Source organism: Hyperolius riggenbachi, chromosome 3 (assembly GCF_040937935.1).
Source record: "Hyperolius riggenbachi isolate aHypRig1 chromosome 3, aHypRig1.pri, whole genome shotgun sequence".
Classification (NCBI taxonomy): domain Eukaryota; kingdom Metazoa; phylum Chordata; class Amphibia; order Anura; family Hyperoliidae; genus Hyperolius; species Hyperolius riggenbachi.
In genome coordinates, this window is record NC_090648.1 from 185905629 (window position 1) to 185921519 (window position 15891).

At 44.7% G+C, this 15891-nt stretch overlaps 1 long non-coding RNA gene across 2 annotated transcripts in view; it reads left to right on the forward strand.

Annotated features, from left to right (window-relative positions):
* The window catches only part of LOC137561252 (uncharacterized), an 87896-nt gene extending 72343 nt beyond the window's left edge, over positions 1–15553 (forward strand). For both annotated transcript variants that reach the window (XR_011029949.1, XR_011029950.1), the window contains one exon: positions 15257–15553. This is a non-coding gene — a long non-coding RNA (uncharacterized lncRNA). The remainder of the gene's footprint in view (positions 1–15256) is intronic.
* Positions 15554–15891: the final 338 nt, after the last annotated feature.

Consider the following 15891-nt stretch of genomic DNA (forward strand, 5'->3'; position numbering starts at 1 on the left):
AAAAGTGCAGACCCCACTCATGGGATACAAATACACAATGAGCACACATACAACCTGTCTACCACTTGGAGGATGTTAGTTTCCACTAACAGTTTGCATGCAATTTGTTAGGTACTCGTCCCTCCCACTGTCGAAGAAGTCTTTCCTCCATGGGAGGGACCTAACACTAACTAAATCCTACCTATGCATATGCATAGCCTGGGCGCGCTACCAGTAAAACTAAGAATTGCGCAGAAAAAGTGGGATCAGCGCATCACCAGGCCGCCTCTGAATGGCCTCAGCTCAGAGATGCGCTGAGCCCCCCCAGAGACTACAAACGCACCTTGAACCCAAACAGAGGCTCTGCATATACACCAAAGAAAAACTAACAAGTGGGAGCAGCTGACCAGAATTAAATCAAACATAGCAAAGAAATGAACAGCGCTACTTAAAAACAGATGAATGCTTACCTGCAAAAAAGTGCAGACCCCACTCATGGGATACAAATACACAATGAGCACACATACAACCTGTCTACCACTTGGAGGATGTTAGTTTCCACTAACAGTTTGCATGCAATTTGTTAGGTACTCATCCCTCCTACTGTCGAAGAAGTCTTTCCTCCATGGGAGGGGACCTAACACTAACTAAATCCTACCTATGCATATGCATAGCCTGGGCGCGCTACCAGTAAAACTAAGAATTGCGCAGAAAAAGTGGGATCAGCGCATCACCAGGCCGCCTCTGAATGGCCTCAGCTCAGAGATGCGCTGAGCCCCCCCAGAGACTACAAACTAACCTTGAACCCAAACAGAGGCTCTGCATATACACCAAAGAAAAACTAACAAGTGGGAGCAGCTGACCAGAATTAAATCAAACATAGCAAAGAAATGAACAGCGCTACTTAAAAACAGATGAATGCTTACCTGCAAAAAAGTGCAGACCCCACTCATGGGATACAAATACACAATGAGCACACATACAACCTGTCTACCACTTGGAGGATGTTAGTTTCCACTAACAGTTTGCATGCAATTTGTTAGGTACGCGTCCCTCCCACTGTCGAAGAAGTCTTACCTCCATGGGAGGGGACCTAACACTAACTAAATCCTACCTATGCATATGCATAGCCTGGGCGCGCTACCAGTAAAACTAAGAATTGCGCAGAAAAAGTGGGATCAGCGCATCACCAGGCCGCCTCTGAATGGCCTCAGCTCAGAGATGCGCTGAGCCCCCCCCAGAGACTACAAACGCACCTTGAACCCAAACAGAGGCTCTGCATATACACCAAAGAAAAACTAACAAGTGGGAGCAGCTGACCAGAATTAAATCAAACATAGCAAAGAAATGAACAGCGCTACTTAAAAACAGATGAATGCTTACCTGCAAAAAAGTGCAGACCCCACTCATGGGATACAAATACACAATGAGCACACATACAACCTGTCTACCACTTGGAGGATGTTAGTTTCCACTAACAGTTTGCATGCAATTTGTTAGGTACTCGTCCCTCCCACTGTCGAAGAAGTCTTTCCTCCATGGGAGGGGACCTAACACTAACTAAATCCTACCTATGCATATGCATAGCCTGGGCGCGCTACCAGTAAAACTAAGAATTGCGCAGAAAAAGTGGGATCAGCGCATCACCAGGCCGCCTCTGAATGGCCTCAGCTCAGAGATGCGCTGAGCCCCCCCAGAGACTACAAACGCACCTTGAACCCAAACAGAGGCTCTGCATATACACCAATGGAAAACTAACAAGTGGGAGCAGCTGACCAGAATTAAATCAAACATAGCAAAGAAATGAACAGCGCTACTTAAAAACAGATGAATGCTTATCTGCAAAAAAGTGCAGACCCCACTCATGGGATACAAATACACAATGAGCACACATACAACCTGTCTACCACTTGGAGGATGTTAGTTTCCACTAACAGTTTGCATGCAATTTGTTAGGTACTCGTCCCTCCCACTGTCGAAGAAGTCTTTCCTCCATGGGAGGGGACCTAACACTAACTAAATCCTACCTATGCATATGCATAGCCTGGGCGCGCTACCAGTAAAACTAAGAATTGCGCAGAAAAAGTGGGATCAGCGCATCACCAGGCCGCCTCTGAATGGCCTCAGCTCAGAGATGCGCTGAGCCCCCCCAGAGACTACAAACGCACCTTGAACCCAAACAGAGGCTCTGCATATACACCAAAGAAAAACTTAGAAGTGGGAGCAGCTGACCAGAATTAAATCACAACATAGCAAAGAAATGAACAGCGCTACTTAAAAACAGATGAATGCTTACCTGCAAAAAAGTGCAGACCCCACTCATGGGATACAAATACACAATGAGCACACATACAACCTGTCTACCACTTGGAGGATGTTAGTTTCCACTAACAGTTTGCATGCAATTTGTTAGGTACTTGTCCCTCCCACTGTCGAAGAAGTCTTTCCTCCATGGGAGGGGACCTAACACTAACTAAATCCTACCTATGTATATGCATAGCCTGGGCGCGTTACCAGTAAAACTAAGAATTGCGCAGAAAAAGTGGGATCAGCGCATCACCAGGCCGCCTCTGAATGGCCTCAGCTCAGAGATGCGCTGAGCCCCCCCAGAGACTACAAACGCACCTTGAACCCAAACAGAGGCTCTGCATATACACCAAAGAAAAACTAACAAGTGGGAGCAGCTGACCAGAATTAAATCAAACATAGCAAAGAAATGAACAGCGCTACTTAAAAACAGATGAATGCTTACCTGCAAAAAAGTGCAGACCCCACTCATGGGATACAAATACACAATGAGCACACATACAACCTGTCTACCACTTGGAGGATGTTAGTTTCCACTAACAGTTTGCATGCAATTTGTTAGGTACTCATCCCTCCCACTGTCGAAGAAGTCTTTCCTCCATGGGAGGGGACCTAACACTAACTAAATCCTACCTATGCATATGCATAGCCTGGGCGCGCTACCAGTAAAACTAAGAATTGCGCAGAAAAAGTGGGATCAGCGCATCACCAGGCCGCCTCTGAATGGCCTCAGCTCAGAGATGCGCTGAGCCCCCCCAGAGACTACAAACTAACCTTGAACCCAAACAGAGGCTCTGCATATACACCAAAGAAAAACTAACAAGTGGGAGCAGCTGACCAGAATTAAATCAAACATAGCAAAGAAATGAACAGCGCTACTTAAAAACAGATGAATGCTTACCTGCAAAAAAGGGCAGACCCCATTCATGGGATACAAATACACAATGAGCACACATACAACCTGTATACCACTTGGAGGATGTTAGTTTCCACTAACAGTTTGCATGCAATTTGTTAGGTACTTGTCCCTCCCACTGTCGAAGAAGTCTTTCCTCCATGGGAGGGGACCTAACACTAACTAAATCCTACCTATGCATATGCATAGCCTGGGCGCGCTACCAGTAAAACTAAGAATTGCGCAGAAAAAGTGGGATCAGCGCATCACCAGGCCGCCTCTGAATGGCCTCAGCTCAGAGATGCGCTGAGCCCCCCCAGAGACTACAAACGCACCTTGAACCCAAACAGAGGCTCTGCATATACACCAAAGAAAAACTAACAAGTGGGAGCAGCTGACCAGAATTAAATCAAACATAGCAAAGAAATGAACAGCGCTACTTAAAAACAGATGAATGCTTACCTGCAAAAAAGTGCAGACCCCACTCATGGGATACAAATACACAATGAGCACACATACAACCTGTCTACCACTTGGAGGATGTTAGTTTCCACTAACAGTTTGCATGCAATTTGTTAGGTACGCGTCCCTCCCACTGTCGAAGAAGTCTTTCCTCCTTGGGAGGGGACCTAACACTAACTAAATCCTACCTATGCATATGCATAGCCTGGGCGCGCTACCAGTAAAACTAAGAATTGCGCAGAAAAAGTGGGATCAGCGCATCACCAGGCCGCCTCTGAATGGCCTCAGCTCAGAGATGCGCTGAGCCCCCCCCAGAGACTACAAACGCACCTTGAACCCAAACAGAGGCTCTGCATATACACCAAAGAAAAACTAACAAGTGGGAGCAGCTGACCAGAATTAAATCAAACATAGCAAAGAAATGAACAGCGCTACTTAAAAACAGATGAATGCTTACCTGCAAAAAAGTGCAGACCCCACTCATGGGATACAAATACACAATGAGCACACATACAACCTGTCTACCACTTGGAGGATGTTAGTTTCCACTAACAGTTTGCATGCAATTTGTTAGGTACTCGTCCCTCCCACTGTCGAAGAAGTCTTTCCTCCATGGGAGGGGACCTAACACTAACTAAATCCTACCTATGCATATGCATAGCCTGGGCGCGCTACCAGTAAAACTAAGAATTGCGCAGAAAAAGTGGGATCAGCGCATCACCAGGCCGCCTCTGAATGGCCTCAGCTCAGAGATGCGCTGAGCCCCCCCAGAGACTACAAACGCACCTTGAACCCAAACAGAGGCTCTGCATATACACCAAAGAAAAACTAACAAGTGGGAGCAGCTGACCAGAATTAAATCAAACATAGCAAAGAAATGAACAGCGCTACTTAAAAACAGATGAATGCTTATCTGCAAAAAAGTGCAGACCCCACTCATGGGATACAAATACACAATGAGCACACATACAACCTGTCTACCACTTGGAGGATGTTAGTTTCCACTAACAGTTTGCATGCAATTTGTTAGGTACTCGTCCCTCCCACTGTCGAAGAAGTCTTTCCTCCATGGGAGGGGACCTAACACTAACTAAATCCTACCTATGTATATGCATAGCCTGGGCGCGCTACCAGTAAAACTAAGAATTGCGCAGAAAAAGTGGGATCAGCGCATCACCAGGCCGCCTCTGTATGGCCTCAGCTCAGAGATGCGCTGAGCCCCCCCAGGAACTACGAACTAACCTTGAACCCAAACAGAGGCTCTGCATATACACCAAAGAAAAACTAACAAGTGGGAGCAGCTGACCAGAATTAAATCAAACATAGCAAAGAAATGAACAGCGCTACTTAAAAACAGATGAATGCTTACCTGCAAAAAAGTGCAGACCCCACTCATGGGATACAAATACACAATGAGCACACATACAACCTGTCTACCACTTGGAGGATGTTAGTTTCCACTAACAGTTTGCATGCAATTTGTTAGGTACTCGTCCCTCCCACTGTCGAAGAAGTCTTTCCTCCATGGGAGGGACCTAACACTAACTAAATCCTACCTATGCATATGCATAGCCTGGGCGCGCTACCAGTAAAACTAAGAATTGCGCAGAAAAAGTGGGATCAGCGCATCACCAGGCCGCCTCTGAATGGCCTCAGCTCAGAGATGCGCTGAGCCCCCCCAGAGACTACAAACGCACCTTGAACCCAAACAGAGGCTCTGCATATACACCAAAGAAAAACTAACAAGTGGGAGCAGCTGACCAGAATTAAATCAAACATAGCAAAGAAATGAACAGCGCTACTTAAAAACAGATGAATGCTTACCTGCAAAAAAGTGCAGACCCCACTCATGGGATACAAATACACAATGAGCACACATACAACCTGTCTACCACTTGGAGGATGTTAGTTTCCACTAACAGTTTGCATGCAATTTGTTAGGTACTCATCCCTCCTACTGTCGAAGAAGTCTTTCCTCCATGGGAGGGGACCTAACACTAACTAAATCCTACCTATGCATATGCATAGCCTGGGCGCGCTACCAGTAAAACTAAGAATTGCGCAGAAAAAGTGGGATCAGCGCATCACCAGGCCGCCTCTGAATGGCCTCAGCTCAGAGATGCGCTGAGCCCCCCCAGAGACTACAAACTAACCTTGAACCCAAACAGAGGCTCTGCATATACACCAAAGAAAAACTAACAAGTGGGAGCAGCTGACCAGAATTAAATCAAACATAGCAAAGAAATGAACAGCGCTACTTAAAAACAGATGAATGCTTACCTGCAAAAAAGTGCAGACCCCACTCATGGGATACAAATACACAATGAGCACACATACAACCTGTCTACCACTTGGAGGATGTTAGTTTCCACTAACAGTTTGCATGCAATTTGTTAGGTACGCGTCCCTCCCACTGTCGAAGAAGTCTTACCTCCATGGGAGGGGACCTAACACTAACTAAATCCTACCTATGCATATGCATAGCCTGGGCGCGCTACCAGTAAAACTAAGAATTGCGCAGAAAAAGTGGGATCAGCGCATCACCAGGCCGCCTCTGAATGGCCTCAGCTCAGAGATGCGCTGAGCCCCCCCCAGAGACTACAAACGCACCTTGAACCCAAACAGAGGCTCTGCATATACACCAAAGAAAAACTAACAAGTGGGAGCAGCTGACCAGAATTAAATCAAACATAGCAAAGAAATGAACAGCGCTACTTAAAAACAGATGAATGCTTACCTGCAAAAAAGTGCAGACCCCACTCATGGGATACAAATACACAATGAGCACACATACAACCTGTCTACCACTTGGAGGATGTTAGTTTCCACTAACAGTTTGCATGCAATTTGTTAGGTACTCGTCCCTCCCACTGTCGAAGAAGTCTTTCCTCCATGGGAGGGGACCTAACACTAACTAAATCCTACCTATGCATATGCATAGCCTGGGCGCGCTACCAGTAAAACTAAGAATTGCGCAGAAAAAGTGGGATCAGCGCATCACCAGGCCGCCTCTGAATGGCCTCAGCTCAGAGATGCGCTGAGCCCCCCCAGAGACTACAAACGCACCTTGAACCCAAACAGAGGCTCTGCATATACACTAAAGGAAAACTAACAAGTGGGAGCAGCTGACCAGAATTAAATCAAACATAGCAAAGAAATGAACAGCGCTACTTAAAAACAGATGAATGCTTATCTGCAAAAAAGTGCAGACCCCACTCATGGGATACAAATACACAATGAGCACACATACAACCTGTCTACCACTTGGAGGATGTTAGTTTCCACTAACAGTTTGCATGCAATTTGTTAGGTACTCGTCCCTCCCACTGTCGAAGAAGTCTTTCCTCCATGGGAGGGGACCTAACACTAACTAAATCCTACCTATGCATATGCATAGCCTGGGCGCGCTACCAGTAAAACTAAGAATTGCGCAGAAAAAGTGGGATCAGCGCATCACCAGGCCGCCTCTGAATGGCCTCAGCTCAGAGATGCGCTGAGCCCCCCCAGAGACTACAAACGCACCTTGAACCCAAACAGAGGCTCTGCATATACACCAAAGAAAAACTTAGAAGTGGGAGCAGCTGACCAGAATTAAATCACAACATAGCAAAGAAATGAACAGCGCTACTTAAAAACAGATGAATGCTTACCTGCAAAAAAGTGCAGACCCCACTCATGGGATACAAATACACAATGAGCACACATACAACCTGTCTACCACTTGGAGGATGTTAGTTTCCACTAACAGTTTGCATGCAATTTGTTAGGTACTTGTCCCTCCCACTGTCGAAGAAGTCTTTCCTCCATGGGAGGGGACCTAACACTAACTAAATCCTACCTATGTATATGCATAGCCTGGGCGCGTTACCAGTAAAACTAAGAATTGCGCAGAAAAAGTGGGATCAGCGCATCACCAGGCCGCCTCTGAATGGCCTCAGCTCAGAGATGCGCTGAGCCCCCCCAGAGACTACAAACGCACCTTGAACCCAAACAGAGGCTCTGCATATACACCAAAGAAAAACTAACAAGTGGGAGCAGCTGACCAGAATTAAATCAAACATAGCAAAGAAATGAACAGCGCTACTTAAAAACAGATGAATGCTTACCTGCAAAAAAGTGCAGACCCCACTCATGGGATACAAATACACAATGAGCACACATACAACCTGTCTACCACTTGGAGGATGTTAGTTTCCACTAACAGTTTGCATGCAATTTGTTAGGTACTCATCCCGCCCACTGTCGAAGAAGTCTTTCCTCCATGGGAGGGGACCTAACACTAACTAAATCCTACCTATGCATATGCATAGCCTGGGCGCGCTACCAGTAAAACTAAGAATTGCGCAGAAAAAGTGGGATCAGCGCATCACCAGGCCGCCTCTGAATGGCCTCAGCTCAGAGATGCGCTGAGCCCCCCCAGAGACTACAAACTAACCTTGAACCCAAACAGAGGCTCTGCATATACACCAAAGAAAAACTAACAAGTGGGAGCAGCTGACCAGAATTAAATCAAACATAGCAAAGAAATGAACAGCGCTACTTAAAAACAGATGAATGCTTACCTGCAAAAAAGGGCAGACCCCATTCATGGGATACAAATACACAATGAGCACACATACAACCTGTATACCACTTGGAGGATGTTAGTTTCCACTAACAGTTTGCATGCAATTTGTTAGGTACTTGTCCCTCCCACTGTCGAAGAAGTCTTTCCTCCATGGGAGGGGACCTAACACTAACTAAATCCTACCTATGCATATGCATAGCCTGGGCGCGCTACCAGTAAAACTAAGAATTGCGCAGAAAAAGTGGGATCAGCGCATCACCAGGCCGCCTCTGAATGGCCTCAGCTCAGAGATGCGCTGAGCCCCCCCAGAGACTACAAACGCACCTTGAACCCAAACAGAGGCTCTGCATATACACCAAAGAAAAACTAACAAGTGGGAGCAGCTGACCAGAATTAAATCAAACATAGCAAAGAAATGAACAGCGCTACTTAAAAACAGATGAATGCTTACCTGCAAAAAAGTGCAGACCCCACTCATGGGATACAAATACACAATGAGCACACATACAACCTGTCTACCACTTGGAGGATGTTAGTTTCCACTAACAGTTTGCATGCAATTTGTTAGGTACGCGTCCCTCCCACTGTCGAAGAAGTCTTTCCTCCTTGGGAGGGGACCTAACACTAACTAAATCCTACCTATGCATATGCATAGCCTGGGCGCGCTACCAGTAAAACTAAGAATTGCGCAGAAAAAGTGGGATCAGCGCATCACCAGGCCGCCTCTGAATGGCCTCAGCTCAGAGATGCGCTGAGCCCCCCCCAGAGACTACAAACGCACCTTGAACCCAAACAGAGGCTCTGCATATACACCAAAGAAAAACTAACAAGTGGGAGCAGCTGACCAGAATTAAATCAAACATAGCAAAGAAATGAACAGCGCTACTTAAAAACAGATGAATGCTTACCTGCAAAAAAGTGCAGACCCCACTCATGGGATACAAATACACAATGAGCACACATACAACCTGTCTACCACTTGGAGGATGTTAGTTTCCACTAACAGTTTGCATGCAATTTGTTAGGTACTCGTCCCTCCCACTGTCGAAGAAGTCTTTCCTCCATGGGAGGGGACCTAACACTAACTAAATCCTACCTATGCATATGCATAGCCTGGGCGCGCTACCAGTAAAACTAAGAATTGCGCAGAAAAAGTGGGATCAGCGCATCACCAGGCCGCCTCTGAATGGCCTCAGCTCAGAGATGCGCTGAGCCCCCCCAGAGACTACAAACGCACCTTGAACCCAAACAGAGGCTCTGCATATACACCAAAGAAAAACTAACAAGTGGGAGCAGCTGACCAGAATTAAATCAAACATAGCAAAGAAATGAACAGCGCTACTTAAAAACAGATGAATGCTTATCTGCAAAAAAGTGCAGACCCCACTCATGGGATACAAATACACAATGAGCACACATACAACCTGTCTACCACTTGGAGGATGTTAGTTTCCACTAACAGTTTGCATGCAATTTGTTAGGTACTCGTCCCTCCCACTGTCGAAGAAGTCTTTCCTCCATGGGAGGGGACCTAACACTAACTAAATCCTACCTATGCATATGCATAGCCTGGGCGCGCTACCAGTAAAACTAAGAATTGCGCAGAAAAAGTGGGATCAGCGCATCACCAGGCCGCCTCTGAATGGCCTCAGCTCAGAGATGCGCTGAGCCCCCCCAGAGACTACAAACGCACCTTGAACCCAAACAGAGGCTCTGCATATACACCAAAGAAAAACTAACAAGTGGGAGCAGCTGACCAGAATTAAATCAAACATAGCAAAGAAATGAACAGCGCTACTTAAAAACAGATGAATGCTTATCTGCAAAAAAGTTCAGACCCCACTCATGGGATACAAATACACAATGAGCACACATACAACCTGTCTACCACTTGGAGGATGTTAGTTTCCACTAACAGTTTGCATGCAATTTGTTAGGTACTCGTCCCTCCCACTGTCGAAGAAGTCTTTCCTCCATGGGAGGGGACCTAACACTAACTACGTCCTACCTATGCATATGCATAGCCTGGGCGCGCTACCAGTAAAACTAAGAATTGCGCAGAAAAAGTGGGATCAGCGCATCACCAGGCCGCCTCTGAATGGCCTCAGCTCAGAGATGCGCTGAGCCCCCCCAGAGACTACAAACGCACCTTGAACCCAAACAGAGGCTCTGCATATACACCAAAGAAAAACTAACAAGTGGGAGCAGCTGACCAGAATTAAATCACAACATAGCAAAGAAATGAACAGCGCTACTTAAAAACAGATGAATGCTTACCTGCAAAAAAGTGCAGACCCCACTCATGGGATACAAATACACAATGAGCACACATACAACCTGTCTACCATTTGGAGGATGTTAGTTTCCACTAACAGTTTGCATGCAATTTGTTAGGTACTTGTCCCTCCCACTGTCGAAGAAGTCTTTCCTCCATGGGAGGGGACCTAACACTAACTAAATCCTACCTATGCATATGCATAGCCTGGGCGCCTTTTTTGCAGGTAAGCATTCATCTGTTTTTAAGTAGCGCTGTTCATTTCTTTGCTATGTTTGATTTAATTCTGGTCAGCTGCTCCCACTTGTTAGTTTTTCTTTGGTGTATATGCAGAGCCTCTGTTTGGGTTCAAGGTGCGTTTGTAGTCTCTGTGGGGGCTCAGCGCATCTCTGAGCTGAGGCCATTCAGAGGCGGCCTGGTGATGCGCTGATCCCACTTTTTCTGCGCAATTCTTAGTTTTACTGGTAGCGCGCCCAGGCTATGCATATGCATAGGTAGGATTTAGTTAGTGTTAAGCAACCTCCAACAATTGCTTTTCAAGAGATAGGGAGTAGAAGGAATAGCAGCAATAATTCTCCATTTCCTGAGTGATTTCTCAGCTAGGATTATCTGACTTTGCATATGTACAAAGCATCAGTTCTAATTTATTGATATTTTCCTATGTCTGAGGCCACCAAAAGGAAAAAAGTCACCTGGCAATTCTGTTTTTTTCTTATTGTTGTTTTTTTTATGTCCGTTAATAAAGGGCAAGAGTGTCCAATGCTCACTTGGGCCATGAACTGAACAATAGAGATGGTGAAAGAGATATTCTAATGCTAACTTGCATGCAAACTTAGTGTGCATCGAATGCAGCTTGGGACAAGGTCAATCAGATGCATGTTCTGCATGATGCATGTTCCTGAGTTGCTTCACAGAGTTATACAATTTTTTATGTACATTTCAACCACTTGAAAAATGGAGCAATGAACTCCCATCTCTACTTCAATGGATTGATCATTTTTCAATCTCCCTAAAGTACCTATTAACTATAATTTTTCTAATAACCCTACAACTTTAAATGTTGTTTAAATGTACAGGCACTACAGGCAATGGCTTAGGGCGCCTATCAGCAGCCAAAGCGCTAGTCCTGAACCATAGCTCTGCCCCCCAAATCCATGGCTCCACCCGTCCCAGCTTTGTCAGAGAAATATATTAATCAACGTGCACGTACAGCACGTACTCCAGGCAGCAAACAATGGGGGTGCAGTTACAGTGTCCCGACATCCTCCTTTTTTGCCCCTTGCAGGAAATGAATAACTTTGTCAGTCCTCGTGTTTTCCTATGCTCCCCAGTGTCATGTGACTTGTAAGGGGAGGGATGGAAAGAAGTGCCTGGGGTGACAAAAAGGCTAGAAGAAGCCCAGAACTTAGCCTTATCCACCTCCAGCTCATGTGTGGTAGAATAACAATGATACAAACTCATAAATATAAGGTATTATACCTAATATCATACAACTGTACTTTTCCTTAAAATCTAGCATTGACAATTGATTTTTACTCCCAGCTTGTTCCTTGTGTTTTAGATTATTTTGAATGTGTACTGAGGGAAAATGGCAGGAGTTTAGGTTCATTCGTTCGTCCCTAATTAAACTCAACAAAACGTGCATATTCCTCATTATCGGAACAAGCACAAAGGTTTGAATATTTAAAGTGTGCAACAAAAGAAAAGAGAAAAATCAAAAACGGAGGAGGTGGTGGAATCACATCATTGTGTGTTCAGGAAGGAGAAACCTGCAAATATATTCACGGCGGATCCGTTTGAGCGTTTAGCTCTGTTTGCACAAGGAAAGGGTGATGGATTAATTGAAATCAGCTATGCTCCTCTTATTGCCACCACCTTCTCACTCACACCCTCTAACAATGCACATCTGCACTTCATGTTAATTGAATTCCCACAATTATCCAGCCTGCTCCCACCAAGCACGCACTATACCTGTCTATCTTGACGGTTTCCTTGCAGAAGGCAGCGCAATAATTGGTCTTTAACAAGGAGGTAAATGTGGAATTGAACATGAAAACCTTTTTGCTGATTTAGGAAACAAAATAGATAGCTTAGAATGTAATATAGGATGAGTGCAGTAACTAAGCCTTGATGACAATATCAGTATTCCTTGATGAGGGCAACGTGAAGTCACTGGTTCATCTATTCTAAAAATTGGAATGCAGTCTGATTAGACTGCATTTGGCATTGTGCCTCACATTAGTCAGATAATGCTGTGCTTATTCTAGTTGTACTTAATGAAGGCAGCCTGCGTGACTTGATTTTCAAGCAAAAGACTTTTACCCACGGACTGATTTTATAAGCTATATGTTTAAAACTAATTGTCTTGATCTTTCCCTAAAGTATGGAAATTGGATAACAGGCGAAGGCCTTTGAAGTGCTCCATGAATTTTTTATATATGCCCTGAACTTTTTTTCTTTTTTTTTTTTTTACTTTATTTTTCTATTTGAAATCGTTTTTCTTTGATTATTCAAATGTCAGAAATCAAGGCCAGTTCATTTTCTGTAAACGTGGTAATTTACCATTCAGCTGTAACTGCGTGTTCTAAAAATGTGCGCACGCCGCAGTTTAGAAAATGGGTGTTATGTGCATTATCAGCAAAGGATTTGTATTCATTGAACAGAGCAGAATGTGGGTGAGGTCAGAAGAAAGTGACCTGTAAATATTTTCAGCAAATTGCATTATCTGTGCAAGGAGAATTTCTGTGTATATCGGTTTATTTGGTTGATTTAAATATGCTCAGATATCAGCTCTATTTAACCTCTTGAAGACCACAGGCTTACCCCCCTCTAGTGACCAGGCCATTTTTTACAATTCAGCCTACTGCAGCTTTAACAGCTTGCTGCAGGGCTATACAACATAGCACACAAATGAATATTGCCCCCTTTTCTTGCCACCAACTGAGCTTTTTTAAAAAAAAATTAATTTAAATGTTATTTTTCTTAATAAAAACAACCATTTTTTTTTCAATTATCCCTCCCCCTTCCCTCTCTTCCCCCCGAGATCCAATCAAGCTAATCACCTCTCATAGGCATCAGCTTGCGAGCCTCTCCTGGGGACAGCTCAGTGACAGAGCTGTCCCCCGTACAGCACTGCCCTAGATCGCAGCGTTGTGCAAGACATTTCTGCTGTTTTTATATCTTTTACAGCCTGCCAGCCGCGATCGCCACTGGCAGGTTGTTTACGGAGCTCTGCTCTGTCACTGAGCGGGGATGCGCGCATCTGCGCAAGTGATCCCCGCTAATCTCCGCCCCCAGGACTTGATTGGCGTTAGGCAGTCCTGGGCGAGCCACCTTTCCGACACCTTCCTGATGCATTAGGCGGTCGGGAAGGAGTTAATTGAAGGCTGCTATAATGGAGATTATTGTTCCCCAAGCTAGAATATTTATGCACTGCTGGTTTCAAGACTAACTTGTCTCTACTGAAAGCACATCTTTCCTTTAAATTATTTTTGTTTTTAAAGTTTTTTTGTTTAATGTTCTAGGCAAAAGAGGCCAATTTTTGGACACGTATTGCCGCTAGTCTAGTTTAGGGGACCCAGTAGGAAACCTCATAGTGAACAGTTCTCCAATCACAGTACCCTCTTGCTGCACAAAGTCTTGTGATTGGTCAAATAGTGTGGGCATAGTTTACCTCTTGGAAACCTAGCAATTCAAGAGGGTGCGATCCACGCAATAACATTAGCTGAATTTATCTTTCCTGCTGGGTCCCCTAAAGTAGACTAGCGCCCACGTCTTAAAGTACACCTGAAGTGAGAGGGATATGATGGCTGCTATATTTATTTTTCCTGAATACCAGTTACCTGGCAGTCCTGCTGATCTCTTTGGCTGTAGTAATGTCTGAATCACACACTAAAAACAAGCATGCAGCTAATCCAGTTAGAAACATCTGACCAGCATTCTTTTTCAGGGCCTATGGCTAAAAAAGTTTAAGGCCACGTTAACAGTGGGGCACTGTGGTGAGATGTAACACAGGCACTATAATGCTCAGAATGGCACTACGTTTGTAAGTCGATGTGATTTTCAGAGTGTATCCAGTGCGATGGGATCCAACAAACTGCAGTATACAAACACGAAGCATGCAGTATATTACAGCATAATGCACATGCTAATGGTGGCAATGAACCCTTGACTGTAGGCTTCACTGTATGTGATGCAACATGTCTACCAACAGCCTCTCTGTATTCACCCACAGAAAAGGGCTAGTTTACTTCATGGGACCCAGCGCAATTCCCCATAGACTAGCAGTGGTGCTCATCACAAGCTCGTGATCAAGAGACGTATTTTGCGATCACGAGGTTGTAATCGGCATTAGTGATCGGCTCTCGATCACGAATGCACTCGTGATTGCACTCGTTACCCGACTCTTGAGCACGAGTTACTTGCATGCAGATCAGTTGTTTCTGACTGGTTTCACTGTAGCATGTGACAGGTGTGGGATTCAGACACCACTGACCAGAAAGATCAGCAGGACGACCAGGCAAGTGGTATAAGAAAATAAATATGGCTGCCTCCAAATGTCCCTCAATTCAGGTTCCCTTTAAGCTGTATTATCTGACAGTTATCTAAAATATTTGTGTAAAAGTAGCGTTATTTCAATCTTGTAGTCCAATTAGTATTTAGATTTTGTGCCACAGACAGTTGCCTGTTTTGGACTACAAGGTGTTTGCCTGATACCAGAATCCCTCTCCTCCAAAAACGGGCAAACAATGTTTTCTTGTCTCCTTTTTAGACTCCAGTGATGATGAAACATCCCCTCAGGATAACCAGTTCCATCTAACTGCAACAGCGATTACAGAACCAAATAATAGCACTGGGCTGCCCTGATGGATTTTACATAATATAGAATAAACAAATAGCTGAGAGATCCTGCTGGGGGAGATTGACACCTTCATTATGGTCTGCAGACAGAAACTCCTGCAGGGAAATTGCAGCACTGTATTTTCAGATAAGACATATGAAACCAGCAGGAGAAGGCCTTCAGGGTCAGTGGTTGCTTGTACAAAAAATAAAATAAAAAAATAAATAGACCAGCCCAATCCATGGCTCAGGCTTTCTTTATTTCTGACAGTACTAAACAGGGAGGAAGTTCCACAGAGATGCTGTGTGCTACCATACCAGGATACAGCGAAGGCTTCACAATGGTGACTCAGCAGCTGGCTCAACTCTAATCATGAGATTTGCTGTTCTTGGATATTCTATAGAATATATTGCTGCTCTTACAACCCTGACAAATAGACAAGTGTAGAAATCCATGTCCTGCTTTTATGGAGGGTATTGCTGATATGTATGAATTATGTAACTCCGTCTGATAGCCTGTATGCATGTTGGATTAGGATTCTGTGCAATTAAAGGATACCAGAGCTA